We start from the raw sequence: 21,639 nt of genomic DNA, 5'->3' as shown, positions 1-21,639 counted from the left end.
CTCTCTCAGTTGTATCAATTACTATTGTTGTTGAAGAACTTCTACATTTTGCAAAACCATATTAATCAATTTGTATTATTATTTAATTTTTTATAAAAGAAGACACCACCTGCTGTGCTCGCTGCGGGGAGCGTGATCCGCCTGCAAGCTCCTCTCAGGAGTGTAGATCCGAGGTGCCATGGGTGTGCTGTGACTTTTGCCAGCACTGGTTCCACTGCAGGTGTGTGCAGTGGGATCAAGAGGTAGCGGTGGAGCTGGATTTTTATTGTGATTTTTGTGACAATATAGGGATGGAGGTCGAGATTTAATAGTTTGCTTTGTTTGTGTTCATATGAAATTATTTATTTGTTCAAAAAAATAAATGTCTAAAATATAATATATATATTTATTGAACCCATCTTGTGTATTTCTTCCTTTACTTTCCAAGTGCACCTCTGCAACACAAACTCCAGTGTTTTATGTTAATGCACATAACTGAAATTAAAGTGTATTTGATGTAAATTATTAATACTCATATTTCATTTGGTTACAACACTGAATATGTTGGTGAAGAACCATTTTTTAAGAGTCCACAAGAGGGCGCACCGGGCTACGCAATGAAAAGTTGACAGGCAAGTCATTATTTTTTACCGGAAGACTAGCCAACTAGTCAACTATCTAGTAAACACTTCGGGTACGTGGTTGGTGTCTCTTTTTTCAACAAAATTAAACGGATATATCTTGTAATTGAACAAAATAGTAAGGTGCCCAATAACTGGGGGCCGTATACAGATAATACGGGACGTATTTTTTTGCTTAACCGCTTATCAAAAGCAGATAACAGTAATATTTTCAAATAATGTCAAACTTGCTAATTGCTAAACCGTTAGCTAACATTTTTACGACACCAATAATCACAAAACATTGAAGGCTTGATCACAAGATAACACTGTTGAAGGTAATATATTTCTTAAACGCTGTTGAATATGTCGATAATACGGGATTCTACGCTATAGATTTTAAGCAATTATTGCCTGAATGCAAGGCCAGTTTTCTATGCAATCTATCAATCCCTTGCCGTCCGGCTGTTATTGCATCACTTAAGACCTGATTATCAAAATAGTGAATGAGAATAAGTGAAGAAATTAACTATGTTGATTCCTATAAAAATGTCAGATGTATTAATAAGCAGTAGGGAAGATGGCATATTAATAGGCCTCCTGTATAATAAGGCTACATGTAGATTAACTCTGTACTGTCTAAGACATCTGGAAGTAACTTTGGCTCATTGTTAGGGACAATCGTGCATCACGAGGGAGTTTAATGACATGTCTGTGTGTCTCTGAGGTAAGTGCCTGCATCATCTCATGGTACAGTATTGCAAATGCCTTGAATAAAGTTAGTCGCTCTGGTGCAGGGGTTCAAATAACAGCGTTTCCCCCTTGGCTGTGTATGAGGCTCTTTGTGTGGCTGGTGGAGTGTATCTATGGTTGGGCCTACATCCTACACCTGAACAATGTTATGCAACACTATGAACAGGGAGTAAGGACATGTAATGGAGACAGAGAACATGGAAACCTTGAGCACAACTAACCTGCTTTGCCACATGCCTAAGATGTGCACGAAACAGCCTCAAACAACCATATTTTATATGACCTTACTCAATATGGATTACGTTTCCCCTAATGTAACAGATATGTGAAAAGTGTTATGAAATGTAATGGGGATCCTTAATAAATACAAATACAAATACTCAACAGCAGAGCTGAGAGCTCCCCCTTGTGGCTAGGTATGACTAAATATCAAAATGTTATTCACGCAAAATATTTTCAGAACAAAAGGTACCTGAATGCATAGAATCCAATTTCCCAGGGAGGGATAACAATGCAAAGATTACAGAAATAAATCTGGTTAGACAAATGTCCATATAAAATCATTACAATCTTTTTAAGCACTAATGTACATACCTTCCCTTGTAGATAAGATAGATCTTGACTTCCTATTATGTGCAGATCCTCTGTTGACTGGTCATTCTAGAGAGAGACAAACTGTCCTGAGTGTGTGAACAGTCAGCACTCTGTCCTGGACAGAGACAAGACACAGATGACCTCACAGAGATGTCCCCGAACATGGCATCCAGATATGCAGGATGACTACGCTGCACAAAACAGTTCATTTTCCATGAGGGTGACTGTCTAGTAGTGTCTACATAATCACTATCATTCAGACAGTGAGACTTTAAATGGGATGGAAAGGGGCCAGAATGAAGGACAGTGACAATGGAGCTAATACAGACACTGTCATTCAGGTCAGCTCAATTCTACAATCATGCTTGAGTCAGATATTTCAGATGCTGAGTAAGCCAAAATACAAAATCACAAGTGACAGAAATTCATGGCCTTTATAGAAGTATAGTGCACAATGAGGGGACTGAAAAAGTAGTCATTTCCAATCATTTCTCATTTCGTAGAGTTCTTTCATTTCCTAAAGCTCACTTCCTAAAGCTCACATCAAATGTTTCTAAAGTATTTTAAATTGATTGTGTAGCTCAACAAAGTCACTAGATGATTTGGATATAATGCACAAAAATGCTAATATAGGTACCATAACTTGCATGGGATTTGTGCCACAAATGCTAAAGAAGCATTAGCATTTGGAAACAGTGCCATGGAAACTTAACCAAAGCATGGATTGCTGTCATAACTTGGCCATAAACTGCTTACAGGGTAAGGAAGCCAATGTCATTTTGTTATTCTGTTGAACCATCCCTTTTAAACAGCGCAGATCACTCATTATTAGGAGTTGAGAAATAAATGTAGTAGCCATGGAAAGCTGGGATCCCCCTCTTTTTAACAAATAATAAAGGCCATCAAAGCTGCTTTCAATAGTGTTTTTCACTGCGATTGCATTAAGAAATGTTGTGCATTGACTGCTTATCAAAATGCATATTATATGCAACTTGATGCTGAGAAGAATATGGGCTTGTTCCTCTGCCCAGGCGTTGCTGACGCAAGCCAGATCTTACAATGCCTGGATAGGTATTTAACATATCAACACTAAAGCCTCGTTCACATTACCCATAAGCAATGTTCCCTCAAAAAACATTAGCCACTGAGCAAATTTCAGGTCTGCTGAGCGCAAACTTGAACTTTGTGAAACTTCCAGCGCGTTTACTGGGAACACTGTACCCGCTTTAAGTTACAGTTTATCATTGGCCAAGTAGGCTACTGTGGCTATTTGATCATAATGTAGCCTACCAGAGTGGCTTACCATCAAAAACAATGGAGAAAATGCATCCCATAACATTTTAACATGGAAATAGCTGTTCTATCATTTAGCCTACAGTAGCAGACAATGTGTGGTGTTCAATGTAGGCCTACAAATCAAATCAAATTTTATTGGCCACATGCGCCGAATACAACAAGTGCATACATTACAGTGAAACGCTTACTTACAGCCCTTAACCAACAGTGCATTTATTTTTAACAAAAAAGTAAAAATAAAACAACAACAAAAAAAGTGTTGAGAAAAAAAGAGCAGAAGTAAAATAAAATAACAGTAGGGAGGCTATATATACAGGGGGGTACCGGTGCAGAGTCAATGTGCGGGGGCACCGGCTAGTTGAGGTAGTTGAAGTAATATGTACATGTGGGTAGAGTTAAAGTGACTTTGCATAAATAATTAACAGAGAAGCAGCAGCGTAAAAGGATGGGGTGGGGGGGCAGTGCAAATAGTCCGGGTAGCCATGATTAGCTGTTCAGGAGTCTTATGGCTTGGGGGTAGAAGCTGTTGAGAAGACTTTTGGACCTAGACTTGGCACTCCGGTACCGCTTGCCGTGCGGTAGCAGAGAGAACAGTCTATGACTAGGGTGGCTGGAGTCTTCGACAATTTTGAGGGCCTTCCTCTGACACCGCCTGGTATAGAGGTCCTGGATGGCAGGAAGCTTGGCCCCAGTGATGTACTGGGCCGTACGCACTACCCTCTGTAGTGCCTTGCGGTCGGAGGCCAAGCAGTTGCCATACCAGGCGGTGATGCAACCAGTCAGGATGCTCTCGATGGTGCAGCTGTAGAATTTTTTGAGGATCTGAGGACCCATGCCAAATCTTTTCAGTCTCCTGAGGGGGAATAGGCTTTGTCATGCCCTCTTCACGACTGTCTTGGTGTGTTTGGACCATGATAGTTCGTTGGTGATGTGGACACCAAGGAACTTGAAGCTCTCAACCTGTTCCACTACAGCCCCGTCGATGAGAATGGGGGCGTGCTAAATCCTCTTTTTTTCCCTGTAGTCCACAATCATCTCCTTTGTCTTGGTCACGTTGAGGGAGATGTTGTTATCCTGGCACCACACGGCCAGGTCTCTGACCTCCTCCCTATAGGCTGTCTCATCGTTGTCGGTGATCAGGCCTACCACTGTTGTGTCGTCGGCAAACTTAATGATGGTGTTGGAGTTGTGCCTGGCCATGCAGTCATGGGTGAACAGGGAGTACAGGAGGGGACTGAGCACGCACCCCTGAGGGGCCCCCGTATTGAGGATCAGTGTGGCAGATGTTGTTACCTACCCTTACCACCTGGGGACGGCCCGTCAGGAAGTCCAGGATCCAGTTGCAGAGGGAGGTGTTTAGTCCCAGGATCCTTAGCTTAGTGATGAGCTTTGAGGGCACTATGGTGTTGAATGCTGAGCTGTAGTCAATGAATAGCATTCTCACGTAGGTGTTCCTCTTGTCCAGGTGGGAAAGGGCAGTGTGGAGTGCAATAGAGATTGCATCATCTGTGGATCTGTTGGGGCGGTATGCAAATTGGAGTGGGTCTAGGGTTTCTGGGATAATGCTGTTGATGTGAGCCATGACCAGCCTTTCAAAGCACTTCATGGCTACAGACGTCAGTGCTACGGGTCGGTAGTCATTTAGGCAGGTTATCTTAGAGTCCTTGGGCACGGGGACTATGGTGGTCTGCTTGAAACATGTTGGTATTACAGACTCAGTCAGGGACATGTTGAAAATGTCAGTGAAGACACTTACCAGTTGGTCAGCACATGCTTGGAGTACATGTCCTGGTAATCCTTCTGGCCCTGCGGCCTTGTGAATGTTGACCTGCTTAAAAGTCTTACTCACATCGGCTACGGAGAGCGTGATCACATAGTCATCCGGAACAGCTGGTGCTCTCATGCATGCTTCAGTGTTGCTTGCCTCGAAGCGAGCATAGAAGCGGTTTAGCTCGTCTGAAAGTCTTGTGTCACTGAGCAGCTCGCGGCTGTGCTTCCCTTTGTAGTCTGTAATAGTTTGCAAGCCCTGCCACATCCGACGAGCGTCAGAGCCAGTGTAGTACGATTCAATCTTAGTCCTGTATTGACTCTTTGCCTGTTTGATGGTTTGTCGGAGGTTCGGGTTAGAGTCGCGCTCCTTGAAAGCGGCAGCTCTACCCTTTAGCTCAGTGCGGATGTTTCCTGTAATCCATGGCTTCTGGTTGGGGTATGTACGTATGGTCACTGTGGGGACGACATCATCGATGCACTTATTGATGAAGCCAGTGACTGATGTGGTGTACTCCTCAATGCTATCTGAAGAATCGCGGAACATGTTCCAGTCTGTGCTAGCAAAACAGTCCTGTAGCTTAGCATCTGCGTCATCTGACCACTTTTTTATTAACCGAGTCACTGATGCTTCCTGCTTTAGTTTTTGCTTATAAGCAGGAATCAGGAGGATAGAGTTATGGTCAGATTTGCCAAATGGAGGGCGAGGGAGAGCTTTGTATGCGTCTCTGTGTGTGGAGTAAAGGTGGTCTAGAGTTTTTTTTCCTCTGGTTGCACATTTAACCTGCTGGTAGAAATGAGGTAGAACGGATTTAAGTTTCCTTGCATTAAAGTCCCCGGCCACTAGGAGCGCTGCATCTGGATGAGCGTTTTCCTGTTGATTTATGGCCTTATACAGCTCATTCAGTGCAATCTTAATGCCAGCATTGGTTTGTGGTGGTAAATAGACAGCTATGAAAAATATAGATGAAAACTCTCTTGGTAAATAGTGTGGTCTACAGCTTATCATAAGATACTCTACCTCAGGCGAGAAAAACCTTGAGACTTCCTTAGTATTTGATTTTGTGCACCAGCTGTTGTTTACAAATATACAGACCGCCACCCCTTGTCTTACCGGAGTCAGCCGTTCTATCCTGCCGATGTAGCGTATAGCCCGCTAGCTGTATGTTATCCATGTCGTCGTTCAGCCACAACTCGGTGAAACATAAGATATTACAGTTTTTAATGTCCCGTTGGTAGGATAACCGTAATCTTAGGTCATCCAATTTGTTCTCCAATGATTGAAGATTGGCTAATAGGATTGATGGGAGCGGCAGATTACTCGCTCACCTTCGGATCCTTACAAGGCACCCCGACCTACGTCCACGATATCTCAGTCTCTTCCTCATGCGAATGACGGGGATTTGGGCCTTGTCGGGTGTCTGTAGGATATCCTTCGGGCCGCCTCGTTGAAGAAGAAATCTTCGTCCAATACGAGGTGAGTAATCGCTGTCCTGATATCCAGAAGCTCTTTTTGGTTATAAGAGACAATGGCAGAAACATTATGTACAAAATAAATTACAAATAACGCGGAAAAACACACATAATAGTACAATTGGTTAGAGGGCTGTAAAACGGCAGCCATCTTCTCCGGCGCCGTGGGTCAACATTTCATGAGTTATGTGCCTGCAAGGTTTCTGTGTTTTTTGGCTGCCAGGACCACATACAGCACCGGGGAAACTTCCAGACTGCAGCAGAGCAGCCACTCCTGTCTCCAGTTATAATCAGAGCCAAACTGCAGACAGGTGAAACCAATCAGTCTCTCTACTTTAATAGCGCCCTGTGTTTCTTTCTTTGTCTTGGTTTTGACCCCGGCTGCTAAAGGAGTAGGAGGCTATGGGAGAAGCAGAGCAACGGAACGAAAAGGAGGCTTTAAAAGACGAAAGGAGAATAGGCTTACAAGAAGGATGGAACTCCACCAAAAACAAAGCTTGGAGGACCTTCCACGGGTAGCAAAGTATTTACTTTGTTTGTTTTGGGTATGATTTGTGAAGAATGCTGCCAAAGCCTGATCATAATAAACAAGTTTAACCCTTTATTTGGTGTTGTGTGTGTAAACCCTGCCTTGCAAAGAACCCGTCCTCAAAACCGCTACAATATGAACAAAATATGCACACGTGGCTACAAGCTGTCGCTTTGATCTCAAAATAAGCGCATTTACTCATGACCACTCATACTGTAAACACAGTCCAGTTCAAAGTAAATGGTACAGATCCATATATGGTATTGGTCTATTTGTGTATAGATCTACTGCAGCTCTGTGTGGTTATGCCGCACCGGTCTGTGTAGAGTACAGGCTGAGTCTTGCATGTCAATACAATAGAATCCTACTCCGATTCTACAACAAAATCTCTTGCATAGTTGTTTTGTTTCAGTATGTTGTATTGAAAGTGGCTAATATTGCGTTGATTTGATCACAATTGCCACAGTAAAGGGAAATGTTGATAGTGTTATCAGGGAAAACTCTAGAACAGTGGTCACCAACCTTTTCTGAGTCAAGATGCAAGCAGAGATTGTTTTTAACATTATTTAAAAAACATAAGCCTTTGCAACATTAATCAAATAAAAACAGTTCTGTAGCAATGAGGTTTGTGCAGTAAGCTATAGGCCCAATACATTATCACCGCATATTGTCTTTGCTTGAATTGCCCTGCCAATGCGTTGTAGTTAGGGCCATTTTTCAAAATTTGAGGTAGGCAATATGATCACACCAGTAATAGAGCCGTTGTTGTATTACTTGAGGCACAGCTTGATGAGCATACATTTAAATAATTTGATTTTTATTTTCATTTTACTAGGCTGATGGTGCCTACATCTGCTGGTCAGTCTCAGCGGAGGGAGAGAGCAGCAGACTGAGGGTCCGCCTCTTAACATCCCTCCACTCTCCCTTTCCTCCACTGACACTGACCAAAAAGGGACACAGTCTTCCATCTGATGGTAAAACTCGAGTCGCACCACATTATTTCTGCCTCATGCACAAATTCATGTTGTTACTCTTATGAACAGAGAAAGTGAAATGTTCCTCGAAATTAAAAAAGACCCAAGTCACCAATAATAACAACGCAAGCCTATAGATACACTTAACTACTCATTCATTACTGCTGCAGTGCTTGTTGTAGCGCTGAGTGGAAATAGCAAGAACGCGCATTTTATGGCTTATAAAAGTGTTGAATACAAAGTGTTGAAAGTGCTGAGTAAGAACGTCAACATGAAACAGCAGCTCTTTGCTGTATTCGTTCACAGTCTCTCTCTAGTCATGGTTTTAAACGTTTTGAAATCTCACAGTATCAAATTTGCTGTAGCTTTCTTTTATCCCTGCTACCTTAGTGCAGACACGCTAATCTGAGCCATGCGATTGGCCAGCGGTAGGCCAATAGTGTACTTGATTTGCTCTCCGGCCCGCTGGGAAGGCAGAGTTTGTACCTTCAGACTCATGAAATGGTTCAAAATGGCAACAGTTCCCCTACCCGGTGCACAGGGTAGCTGAATCGGGTGCACTTACCGCCAACAGCCCGAGACCCCCCAACAAAATCGGAATACAAGACTGTATCGTTGGGTTTTTTACAGAAATGTTTGGCGATCGACTAGGAATGCCTTGGAGATCGTATGAAGCGAGATAGCTGCCAAATGGTTGAACGTACGTATCGTTAGGATTGTAAGAATATCCATATGTTAATTGTTAGGATCGTAAGAAATGCCATGCGTGAAACATGAAACGTAAACTTTCAATTAGATCTGTAAACGTACAAACCCTATGTTACATTTACACGTTAAATTCTTACTTTACATCTCCCTTTACTTAGTTACAGTTTATATGTACAAACTTTTGTCAGTAATGTGGCATCTGCAAAGGGTAATGCATGTGATATCAACAGAGAAGTATATTTTCTGGTTGATTTAAATATTGACTGGCTCTCATCAAGCTGCCCACTCAAGAAATAACTTCAAACTGTAACCTGTGCCTGCAACCTGGTTCAGGTTGTCAGTCAACCTACCAGGGTATTTACAAACAGAACAGGAATGAAATCATCAACATGTATTGATCACATCTTTAATAATGCTACATACATTTGCATTAAAGCAGTATCCAAATCCATAGGATGTAGTGATCACAATATAGGGAAACCAAAGTTCCAAAGGCTGTTCCTAATATAGTGTATAAGAGGTCATTCAAGAAGTTCTGTAGTGATTCATATGTTGATGATGTAAAGAATATTTGCTGGTCTGTGGTGTGTAATGAGGAGCAACCAGACGCTGCACTTGACACGTTTATGAAATTGCTTATTCCATTTACTAATAAGCACGCACTCATTAAGAAAATTACTGTAAAAACTGTTAAATCCCCTTGGATTGATGAGGAACTGAAAAATGGTATGGTTGAGAGGGAAGAGGCAATAGATATGGCAAATAAGTCTGGCAGCCCAACTGATTGGAAAACGTAATGCAAATTAAGAAATCATGTGACTAAACTTCATACAAATTTTAAAAAATATACTATGAAACAAAAATATATGATATAAATGTCAAGGCGTCAGTGTAATGCGGTAGGCGAAGTCACGCGCAGGACACAGAGCTAATCAAAAAGTGTACTTTACTCAAAGGTAAAAGAATGAACAGCAAACCTCCACGCAGGGAGGGAACAATCCCACACACTAACGACAACCAAGACTAAAACAAACACACACAACACACAGTGGAAGACAGAGGGCTAAATAGGGAAGATATAACTACATGATGGGAAACAGGTGTGACCAATTAAGACAAAACAAGTCAAACATAGATACATGGATCGGTAGCAGCTAGTACTCTGGTGATGACGAACGCCGAAGCCTGCCCTAGCAAGGAGGAGGGGCAGCCTCGGCTGAAACCGTGACAATAAAGAATGGTAGTAAAAAGCTTTGGAGCACCTTAAATGACATTTTGGGAAAAAAGGCAAACTCGGCTCCATCATTCATTGAATCAGATGGCTCATTCATCACAAAACGCACTGATATTGCCAACTACTTTAATGACTTTTTCATTGGCAAGATAAGCAAACTTAGGTATGACATGCCATCAACAAACGCTCACACTACACATCCAAGTATATCTGACCAAATTATGAAAGACAAGAATTGTACTTTTGAATTCCGTAAAGTCAGTGTGGAAGAGGTGAAAAAAGTATTATTGTCTATCAACAAGGACAAGCCACCGGGGTCTGACAATCTGGATGGAAAATTACTGATGATAATAGCAGATGATATTGGCACTCCTATTTGCCACATCTTCAATTTAAGCCTACTACAAAGTGTGTGCCCTCAGGCCTGGAGGGAAGCTAAAGTCATTCCGCTACCCAAGAATAGTAAAGCCCCCTTTACTGGCTCAAATAGTCGACCAATCAGCCTGTTACCAACCCTTAGTGAACTTCTGGAAAAAATGGTGTTTGACCAGATACAATGCTATCTCACAGTAAACAAATTGACAACAGACTTTCAGCACGCTTATAGGGAAGGACACTCAACAAGCACAGCACTTACACAAATGACTGATGATTGGCTGAGAGAAATTGATGAAAAAGGATTGTGGGGGCTGTTTTGTTAGACTTCAGCGCAGCTTTTGACATTATCGATTACACCCACTGCTATAATGTGGATAAAGAGTTCCTTGTCTAACAGAACACAGAGGGTGTTCTTTAATGGAAGCCTCTCAAACATAATCCAGGTAGAAAATTGTCAAAGACTCCAGCCACCCTAGTCATAGACTGTTCTCTCTGCTACCGCCCGGCAAGCGGTACCGGAGTGCCAAGTCTAGGTCCAAAAGACTTCTCAACAGCTTCTACCCCCAAGCCATAAGACTCCTGAACAGCTAATCATGGCTACCCAAACTATTTGCACTGCCCCCCCCACCCCATCTTTTTACGCTGCTGCTCTGTTAATTATTTATGCATAGTCACTTTAACTCTACCCACATGTACATATTACCTCAACTACCTCAACTAGCCGGTGCCCCCGCAAATTGACTCTGCACCGGCACCCCCCTGTATATATAGCCTCCCTACTGTTATTTTATTTTACTTCTGCTCTTTTTTTCTCAACACTTTTTTGTTGTTGTTTTATTTTACTTTTTTAATTAAAAGAAATAATGCATTGTTGGTTAAGGGCTGTAAGTAAGCATTTCACTGTAATGTCTACACCTGTTGTATTCGGCGCATGTGGCCAATAAAATTTGATTTGATTTGAATTCCCCAGGGTAGCTGTTTAGGCCCCTTACTTTTTTTCAATCTTTACTAACGACATGCCACTGGCTATGAGTAAAGCCAGTGTGTCTATGTATGCGGATGACTCCACACATCAGCTACTACAGCATCTGAAATGACTGCAACACTTAACAAAGAGCTGAAGTTAGTTTCGGAATGGGGTAGCAAGGAATAAACTAGTCCTAAATATTTCCAAAACTAAAAGCATTGTTTCTAGGAAAAATCATTCACTAAACCCTAAACCTCAACTACATCTCGTAATGAATAATGTGGAAATGTAGCAAGTTGAGGTGATTAAACTGCTTGGAGTAACCCTGGATTGTAAACTGGCATGGTCAAAACATATTAATACAACAGTAGCTAAGATGGGGAGAAGTCTGTCCATAATAAAGCGCTGCTCTGCCTTCTTAACAACACTATCAACAAGGCAGGTCCTACGGGCCCTAGTTTTGTCGCACCTAGACTACTGTTCAGTAGTATGGTCAGGTGCCACAAAGAGGGAGTTGGGAAAACTGCTGTTGGCTCAGAACAGGGCAGCACGGCTGGCCCTTAAAAGTACACGGAGAGCTAACATTAATGACATGCATGTCAATCTATCATGGCTCAAAGTGGAAGAGAGATTGACTTCATCCCTACTTGTTTTTGTAAGAGGTGATGACAAACTGAATATAACGAGCTGTCTTTTTAAAATACTAGCACACAGCTCGGACACCCATGCATACCCCACAAGACATGCCACCAGAGGTCTCTTCACAGTCCCCAAGTCCAGAACAGACTATGGGAGGCGCACAGTACTACATAGAGCCATGACTACATGGAACTCTATTCCACATCAAGTAACTGATGCAAGCAGTAGAATCAGATTTAAAAACAGGTTTAAAATACACCTTATGGAACAACGGGGACTGTGAAGAGACACACACAAAGCTACAGACACATGCATACGCACACGTTGTGATATTGTTGTATGGTGGTATTAAACATTTTGTATTGTGGATATGTAGTGGTGTAATAATGTTATATGATGTACTGTTTTATCTTTTGTTTTACATGTAATGTAAGTGCTTTAATGTGTTTGGGTCCAGGAATAGTAGCTGCTGCCTTGGCAAATACAAACACAAAAGGACATGAACTGAACATAGCTAGTCAAAGTTAGCCAGTCAATCAAGCAACTCTAGCCCAGGCGTTAGAGTTGCTTTGCAGCTTCCAGTTTCATTTCCAAAATAAAAGTCTATAGCTTGTCTTAGAACGGCATTCAATAACTGTGTTATACCAATAGATGGCATAGTATAGGCTTGGGCCTTCAGAAAATGACTTGTGTGAGAATGATAGACACAGAAGAGCCTTGTCTAGAATAACAGCCTGAGCTGCAAAATAGTAAGTAAATATGATTTAGCCTAGGCCTATTACGCTATCTAAATATGCCATGCTGTTGTGTGTTATTTAATCGCCATATAATTGCATAATTTATTTTTATAGCCGCGTGGGGCTACTGTGGTGATCATGTAACCTAATGAATCACACTTTTTCCAGTATTTGGGAGCATGGACTGTAGGCCTTATATTAGGCTTTTTGACTGTTGTATTAGTGAATTCCACTCTATGTAGGCTTGTTATAGCCATTTGCGTTGCACAACCCCATCACGCAGAGGCTATATCCATATCAATAAATGAGACATTTGCAATACCTTTCAGGAGAGTTTATTTCTGTGATCAAAGCCATTCCCAGTGATCTAACTACACTAATGAAAACTCATCTTAGCTTTGGTGATGATCACAGAGCTTATCCAGAACTCAGCTTGGAAGGCGTGGGCTTACTTGAGAAATCTTGTTGTAACAAATACATAAGACACATTTTCCATTCACGGAATCAACTTACGCCTAGAAGAAAATTTGTCTGGAACATGCTTATTCCTGACATTGTCAGGAAAAAAGCTTGGTTGATGCCTTACAAATATTGTATACCAGATACATTTAAGGTCGTGCACTTTAAGATTCTAAATAAAATGTACCCATGTAGTTCTATGTTGTCCAAATCTGTTGATATTGATGATATCTGCGTTTTCTGCAAAACATAAGGTGAAAATCTTACTCATTTGAATGTAAATCTCTGATCGATTTTTGGGAAAACCTTGCAGAATACTTTACCTTTTTGAACAGTACATATGTTTTGAAAACAAGGATATAATATGTTACTATTGCAATGATAACAAGACCATTGAAATTATTGTGCTTTTTTAAAAATTATTATTGCCAAATCCTTTATACACAAACACAATGCCAGAATTCTATACCAAAATTGAAAATATTTTTGATTGAATTTAATCATCTTGTTAAGACATTATCCATAGTGAATACCAAAAATAATAACATCTTCCTGACTCATTATAATGCAATTTTTTTCTGAGTGAATACAATTGCTCTTGAATTTTTTCATTTTTTTTTTGTATGTATTTAGTATTTTCTTGTTCATACTTGTGTTTTGTTTTGTTAGACATGTTTGATGTAGGGATGTATGTCGTTGATAATTTTGTATAATGAATAATATTTTATATATTTTTTTAAAGAGGTAAGTGTATGAGGAATTGGTTAATTAGCTAGCAATTTACCTTACCTTGATATTTTTTTATGTATAAGTGCCCTTTCTGAAACCCAAGTTGATGTAGTTAAATGTGGGTTTACATGAAACGGGGAAAATTAGATGTTAATTCATGCTGGAATAAAGTGAGTTTGCTAGTCAGCAAGCGACGTTAGTTAAAAAAAAAATAAAAAAATCCAGTGGGGGGAAAAAAGTATTTAGTCAGCCACCAATTGTGCAAGTTCTCCCACTTAAAAAGATGAGAGGCCTGTAATACTTATTTTCCACCATAATTTGCAAATAAATTCATTAAAAATCCTACAATGTGATTTTCTGGATATTTTTTTCTCAATTTGTCTGTCATAGTTGACGTGTACCTATGATGAAAATTACAGGCCTCTCTCATCTTTTTAAGTGGGAGAACTTGCACAATTGGTGGCTGACTAAATACTTTTTTTCCCCACTGTAAGTATTTGATCACCTACTAACCAGTAAGAATTCCGGCTCTCACAGACCTGTTAGTTTTTCTTAAAGAAGCCCTCCTGTTCTCCACTCATTACCTGTATTAACTGCACCTGTTTGAACTCGTTACCTATATAAAAGACACCTGTCCACACACTCAATCAAACAGACTCCAACCTCTCCACAATGGCCAAGACCAGAGAGCTGAGTAAGGACATCAGGGATACAATTGTAGATCTGCACAAGGCTGGGATGGGCTACAGGACAATAGGCAAGCAGCTTGGTGAGAAGGCAACAACTGTTGGCGCAATTATTAGAAAATGGAAGAAGTTCAAGATGACGGTCAATCACCCGCTCGGTCTGGGGCTCCATGCAAGATCTCACCTCGTGGGCATCAATGATCATGAGGAAGGTGAGGGATCAGCCCAGAACTACACGGCAGGACCTGGTCAATGACCTGAAGAGAGCTGGGACCACAGTCTCAAAGAAAACCATTAGTAACACACTATGCCGTCATGGATTAAAATCCTGCAGCGCACGCAAGGTCCCCCTGCTCAAGCCAGCGCATGTCCAGGCCCTTCTGAAGTTTGCCAATGACCATCTGGATGATCCAGAGGCGGAATGGGAGAAGGTAATGTGGTCTGATGAGACAAAAATAGAACTTTTTGGTCTAAACTCCACTCTCCGTGTTTGGAGGAAGAAGAAGGATGAGTACAACCCCAAGAACACCATCCCAACCGTGAAGCATGGAGGTGGAAACATCATTCTTTGGGGATGCTTTTCTGCAAAGGGGACAGGACGACTGCACCGTATTGAGGGGAGGATGGATGGGGCCATGTATCACAAGATCTTGGCCAACAACCTCCTTCCATCAGTAAGAGCATTGAAGATGGATCGTGGCTGGGTCTTCCAGCATGACAACGACCCGAAACACACAGCCAGGGCAACTAAGGAGTGGCTCCGTAAGAAGCATCTCAAGGTCATGGAGTGGCCTAGCCAGTCTCCAGACCTGAACCCAATAGAAAATCTTTGGAGGGAGCTGAAAGTCCGTATTGCCCAGCGACAGCCCCGAAACCTGAAGGATCTGGAGAAGGTCTGTATGGAGGTGTGGGCCAAAATCCCTGCTGCAGTGTGTGCTAACCTGGTCAAGACGTACAGGAAACTTATGATCTCTGTAATTGCAAACAAAGGTTTCTGTACTAATGATGATGTCGTCCCCACAGTGACCGTACGTACATACCCCAACCAGAAGCCATGGATTACAGGAAACATCCGCACTGAGCTAAAGGGTAGAGCTGCCGCTTTCAAGGAACGGGACTCTAACCCGGACGCTTATAAGAAATCCCGCTATGACCTCCGACGAACCATCAAACAGGCAAAGAGTCAATACAGGTCTAAGATTGAATCATACTACACTGGCTCTGACGCTCGTCGGATGTGGCAGGGCTTGAAAACTATTACAGACTACAAAGGGAAGCACAGCCGCGAGCTGCCCAGTGACACAAGCCTACCAGACGAGCTAAACCACTTCTATGCTCGCTTCGAGGCAAGCAACACTGAAGCATGCATGAGAGCACCAGCTGTTCCGGACGACTATGTGATCACGCTCTCCGTAGCCGATGTGAGTAAGACTTTTAAGCAGGTCAACATTCACAAGGCCGCAGGGCCAGACGGATTACCAGGACGTGTACTCCGAGCATGTGCTGACCAACTGGCAAGTGTCTTCACTGACATTTTCAACATGTCCCTGACTGAGTCTGTAATACCAACATGTTTCAAGCAGACCACCATAGTCCCCGTGCCCAAGAACTCTAAGATAACCTGCCTAAATGACTACCGACCCGTAGCACTGACGTCTGTAGCCATGAAGTGCTTTGAAAGACTGGTCATGGCTCACATCAACAGCATAATCCCAGAAACCCTAGACCCACTCCAATTTGCATACCGCCCCAACAGATCCACAGATGATGCAATCTCTATCGCACTCCACACTGCCCTTTCCCACCTGGACAAGAGGAACACCTACGTGAGAATGCTATTCATTGACTACAGCTCAGCATTCAACACCATAGTGCCCTCTAAGCTCATCACTAAGCTAAGGATCCTGGGACTAAACACCTCCCTCTGCAACTGGATCCTGGACTTCCTGACGGGCCGCCCCCAGGTGGTAAGGGTAGGTAACAACACATCTGCCACACTGATCCTCAACACGGGGGCCCCTCAGGGGTGCGTGCTCAGTCCCCCTCCTGTACTCTCTGTTCACCCATGACTGCATGGCCAGGCACGACTCCAACACCATCATTAAGTTTGCCGACGACACAACAGTGGTAGGCCTGATCACCGACAACGATGAGACAGCCTATAGGGAGGAGGTCAGAGATCTGGCCGTGTGGTGCCAGGACAACAACCTCTCCCTCAACGTGACCAAGACAAAGGAGATGATTGTGGACTACAGGAAAAAAAAGAGGACTGAGCACGCCCCCATTCTCATCGACGGGGCTGTAGTGGAACAGGTTGAGAGCTTCAAGTTCCTTGGTGTCCACATCACCAACGAACTATCATGGTCCAAACACACCAAGACAGTCGTGAAGAGGGCACGACAAAGCCTATTCCCCCTCAGGAGACTAAAAAGATTTGGCATGGGTCCTCAGATCCTCAAAAAATTCTACAGCTGCACCATCGAGAGCATCCTGACTGGTTGCATCACCGCCTGGTATGGCAACTGCTTGGCCTCTGACCGCAAGGCACTACAGAGGGTAATGCGTACGGCCCAGTACATCACTGGGGCAAAGCTCCCTGCCATCCAGGACCTCTATACCAGGCGGTGTCAGAGGAAGGCCCTCAAAATTGTCAAAGACTCCAGCCACCCTAGTCATAGACTGTTCTCTCTGCTACCGCACGGCAAGCGGTACCGAGTGCCAAGTCTAGGTCCAAAAGACTTCTCAACAGCTTCTACCCCCAAGCCATAAGACTCCTGAACAGCTAATCATGGCTACCCGGACTATTTGCACTGCCCCCACCCCATCCTTTTTACGCTGCTGCTACTCTGTTAAGTAAGTACTTATGCATAGTCACTTTAACTCTACCCACATGTACATATTACCTCAACTACCTCAACTAGCCGGTGCCCCCGCACATTGACTCTGCAACGGTACCCCCCTGTATATATAGCCTCCCTACTGTCACTTTATTTTACTGTATATATAGCCTCCCTACTGTCACTTTATTTTACTTCTGCTCTTTTTTTCTCAACACTTTTTTTGTTGTTGTTTTATTCTTACTTTTTTTGTTTAAAATAAATGCACTGTTGGTTAAGGGCTGTAAGTAAGCATTTCACTGTAATGTCTGCACCTGTTGTATTCGGCGCATGTGACCAATAAAATTAGATTTGATTTGATTTGATTTAAATATTAAGTTCTGCTTTTCTGATGTATCAAATACTTATGTCATGCAATAAAATGCAAATTAATTACTTAAAAATCATACAATGTGATTTTCTGGATTTTTGTTTTAGATTCCGTCTCTCACAGTTGAAGTGTACCTATGATAAAAATTACAGACCTCTACATGCTTTGTAAGTAGGAAAACCTGCAAAATCGGCAGTGTATCAAATACTTGTTCTCCCCACTGCATATAGCATCTTCAAAGTGTGCCTTGGTAGAAATGTTCTTTCCTGTTCCATATTTTTGGGGGGCGTTGCGCTGCTAAATGAATAGCCAGAAGAGACAAGTGTGTGTTGAGCAATGGCAGGGTTGGTTATCTTAGTTATTTTCAATAGTGTCTGTTGCAAACAAATTTCAAATGCTGCTTATCCTTTTTCAGACTTGATTCAGACTAAGGTTACTTGCTATTGGCAACTATGCCGCGAGGTCTACATGCAAAAAGTAAGATGATTTATGGTTTAGCCTTAGGCCAATTGCCCAGAGCCCGGTTTCCTAAAAGCATCTCAAGGTTAAGTTAATCGTTCAAACCTTTGTAGGAGCATCGATTTGGTTGAAAGATTCCAGGCTGAAGCAAATGGCATACTGTTGATAGCTTTTTTTCACAGTTGTCATGTCTTGAGAGACTTTATTCAGCTATGCATTTTTTTTTCATCTATCCTACAGCACGCGCACGAGCACATGCAGAGCATGCTGCACCACAGAGAGATTGAGAAGGTGAAGGGCAGGTGAGCTACAATTCCTGGCCATTCAGGTCTTTTGTAAAGTAAATACACAATATTTCAATGCAGAGATATCTCTAATTATTCCCATATCCTTTAGAGAAATTATCCTTTCAAGTGTCCTGTCCTGTCTACTTGTTGCTGGTCAGTCACACCAGGTTTTGGTCAATTGTGAATTGAGTTGTGAATTGGTCTAATTTCATTTCAATTAGATGAGGCCCTTTATCTACTTCCCCAGAGTCAGATGAACTCGTGGATACCATTTTTTTGTCTGTGTCCAGTATGAAGGAAGTTAGATGTAGTTTTGTGAGCCAACTAACTATCGTTAGCGCAATGACTAGAAGTCTATGGGTATCTACTAGCATGCTGCTACCTCTTACTTCCTTCATACTGGACACAGGGACTTAAAATTGGTATCCACAAGTTCATCGGATTCATTGACAAAACCTGAGGTATCCCTTTAAAGGAAGTAGAATTAAATTCAAATAGATAATGTATTCCATAAATCATTATGCATGTTTGGTTACCTATACTATGTTTAGCGTGTTCTTGAAACATTTCAGTCATCCTCCTAAATGGAGTTTTAAATAATTAGTGGACTGGAAATATTCTAAGATAATTGTTTTATGAAATATTAGGGAAAAAAACAATTGCCCAGAATGCATTTGATCAAACACTCCAGAATGGAAGCGAACAACCTTATATCTCATGGCAAAAAATACAAACAAAATACTGTTTGACATCTTTGAGTCATAATCAAACTAATATTTGAAATTGTATCTGTATTCTTTAGTTCTTCTGTGCTCCTAAGTGGCGCAGTGGTCTAAGGCACTGCATCGCAGTGCTAACTGTGCCACTAGAGATCCTGGTTCGAATCCAGGCTCTGTCGCAGCCGGCCGCGACTGGGAGACTCATGGGCGGCGCACAATTCGTCCAGGGTAGGGGAGGGAATGGCCGGCAGGGATGTAGCTCAGTTGATAGAGCATGGCTGTTACGGATACAGGTATCCTGTGTTTTCCTCTCCTTCTGCCCTAATCACAGGTGTCCTGTATGTTCCTGATTGGTGGTCGTTGAGATGTCTGCTGATTGCTAAGGTGGACCAATCAGTGAACATTCCTCTGCATTGCACCACCTGTTGCTGGTTTTTTCAATCACACATCCCATTGTATAAAACCAGTCAGTTATGTTTGTTGAGAGAGAGAGACTATTTCCGTATGTGAGTATGGATACTGCGTTGTCCTGTGTATTGTTTACGCACTAAGTTGCTGGTTCCACTGTTTAGTAACTTTGTTAGACTACTTTTTGTATGTGAGTATGGATACGGTGGTGTCCTGTGTATTGTGTACTCACTTATTTGCTGATTACTCTGTTTGGTAACTTTGTGTGTTTCTGGGAAAAGGGGAGTTTAAGCTAGTTGCCCTTGGGCGTACATTACCCGTAGGAAGAAATCTGTCTAAAAACACTAGTTAGACCTGAGCGGACCACCCACTGTATTTTTGTATGAGTAGCAGTAGCTTAGCGGTTCTTGAGGCAGGCAAGATCAGTTTAGGGGTGTTTTACACTATTGTTTCATTTCTTGGGTCCTGCTCAGCCCTTTTTCCCAAACCTTTACCGTGTGTTCAGCAATAAACCATTTATGTTTGACGGTAGTTTATGGTTGTCGTGTAGTTTTTTTTCTCACTGTTCCATGTCACACTCCTAATTTGCCTGAATTATGTTACGGGTCTCATGTCCATCCACCCTAGACGTTTAGAGCCACGGGATTCGTAAACGCCAGGGTTGTGGGTTCGTTTCCCACGGGGGGCCAGTATTAAAAAAAATATGTATTCACTAACTGTAAGTCGCTCTGGATAAGAGCGTCTGCTAAATGACGTTAATGTAAATGTAAGAGGTGGCAAATGCTTTTGGCAAATATTTGTAATAAAAATTAGGAATGCTTATATAGTTTCACTGTATGTACAAGTGGGTAACCTGTACAGGTGTGAAATGGAAATGTTTTGTTTTTGCATATCCCACTACCACTGAGACGCCCTCAGAGAGTGTGGTCACAGCCAGGGGATCAGCCATTATTGACGGCGACCCTGGAGTAATTAGGGTTACTTGCCTTGCTCAAGGGCAGAATGCCAGATGTTTTCCAATATCTCTCAAAGAAGTGCACCTATTGGTAGATGGGTAAAAAAAAAAGCAGACATTGAATATCCCTTTGAGCATGGTGAAGTTATTAATTACACTTTGGATGGTGTATCAATACACTACAAAGATATAGACATTCTTCCTAACTCTGTTGCCGGAGAGACAGGAAACCACTCAGGGATTTCACCATGAGGCCAATGGTGACTTTAAAACAGTTACAGAGTTTAATGGCCATGATAGGAGAAAGCTGAGGATGGATCAACAACATTGTAATTAATCCACAATACTAACTGACTCACGTTAAGCATCTCCAATCAAAAGTCAGATCTAGAATTGGCTTCCTATTTCGCAACAAAGCCTCCTTCACTCATGCTGCCAAACATGCCCTCGTAAAACTGACTATCCTACCGATCCTTGACTTCGGCGATGTCATTTACAAAATAGCCTCCCACACTCTACTCAGCAAATTGGATGTAGTCTATCACAGTGCCATCCGTTTTGTCACCAAAGCCCCATATACTACCCACCATTGTGACCTGTACCTGTCTTGTTGGCTGGCCCTCACTACATATTCGTCGCCAAACCCACTGGCTCCAGGTCATCTATATATCACTGCTAGGCAAATCCCCGTCTTACCTTAGCTCACTGGTCACCATAGCATCACCCACCCGTAGTCTGCGCTCCAGCAGGTATATCTCACTGGTCATCCCCAAAGCCAACACCTCCTTTGGCCGCTATTCCTTCCAGTTCTCTGCTGCCAATGACTGGAACGAACTGCAAAAATCTCTGAAGCTGGAGACTCATCTCCCTCACTAACTTTAGGCGTCAGTAGTCAGAGCAGCTTACCGATCACTGCACCTGTACACAGCCATTCTGAAATTAGCCCACCCAACTACCTCATCCCCATATTGTTATTTATTTAGCTAATTTGCACCCCAGTATCTCTATTTGCACATCATCTTTTGCACATCTATCATTCCAGTGTTAATACGAAATTTTAACTATTTTGCACTATGGCCTAT

At 42.3% G+C, this 21,639-nt stretch overlaps 1 pseudogene; it reads right to left on the bottom strand.

The window, feature by feature from the left end:
* The window catches only part of LOC121549567, a 32,250-nt pseudogene that overhangs the window by 5,042 nt on the left and 5,569 nt on the right, over nucleotides 1–21,639 (bottom strand).

This window comes from Coregonus clupeaformis, chromosome 34 (assembly GCF_020615455.1).
Source record: "Coregonus clupeaformis isolate EN_2021a chromosome 34, ASM2061545v1, whole genome shotgun sequence".
NCBI classification, from domain to species: Eukaryota; Metazoa; Chordata; class Actinopteri; order Salmoniformes; family Salmonidae; genus Coregonus; species Coregonus clupeaformis.
The sequence above is the reverse complement of the archived record's forward strand: the minus strand, read 5'-3'. Positions and strand labels throughout refer to the sequence as shown.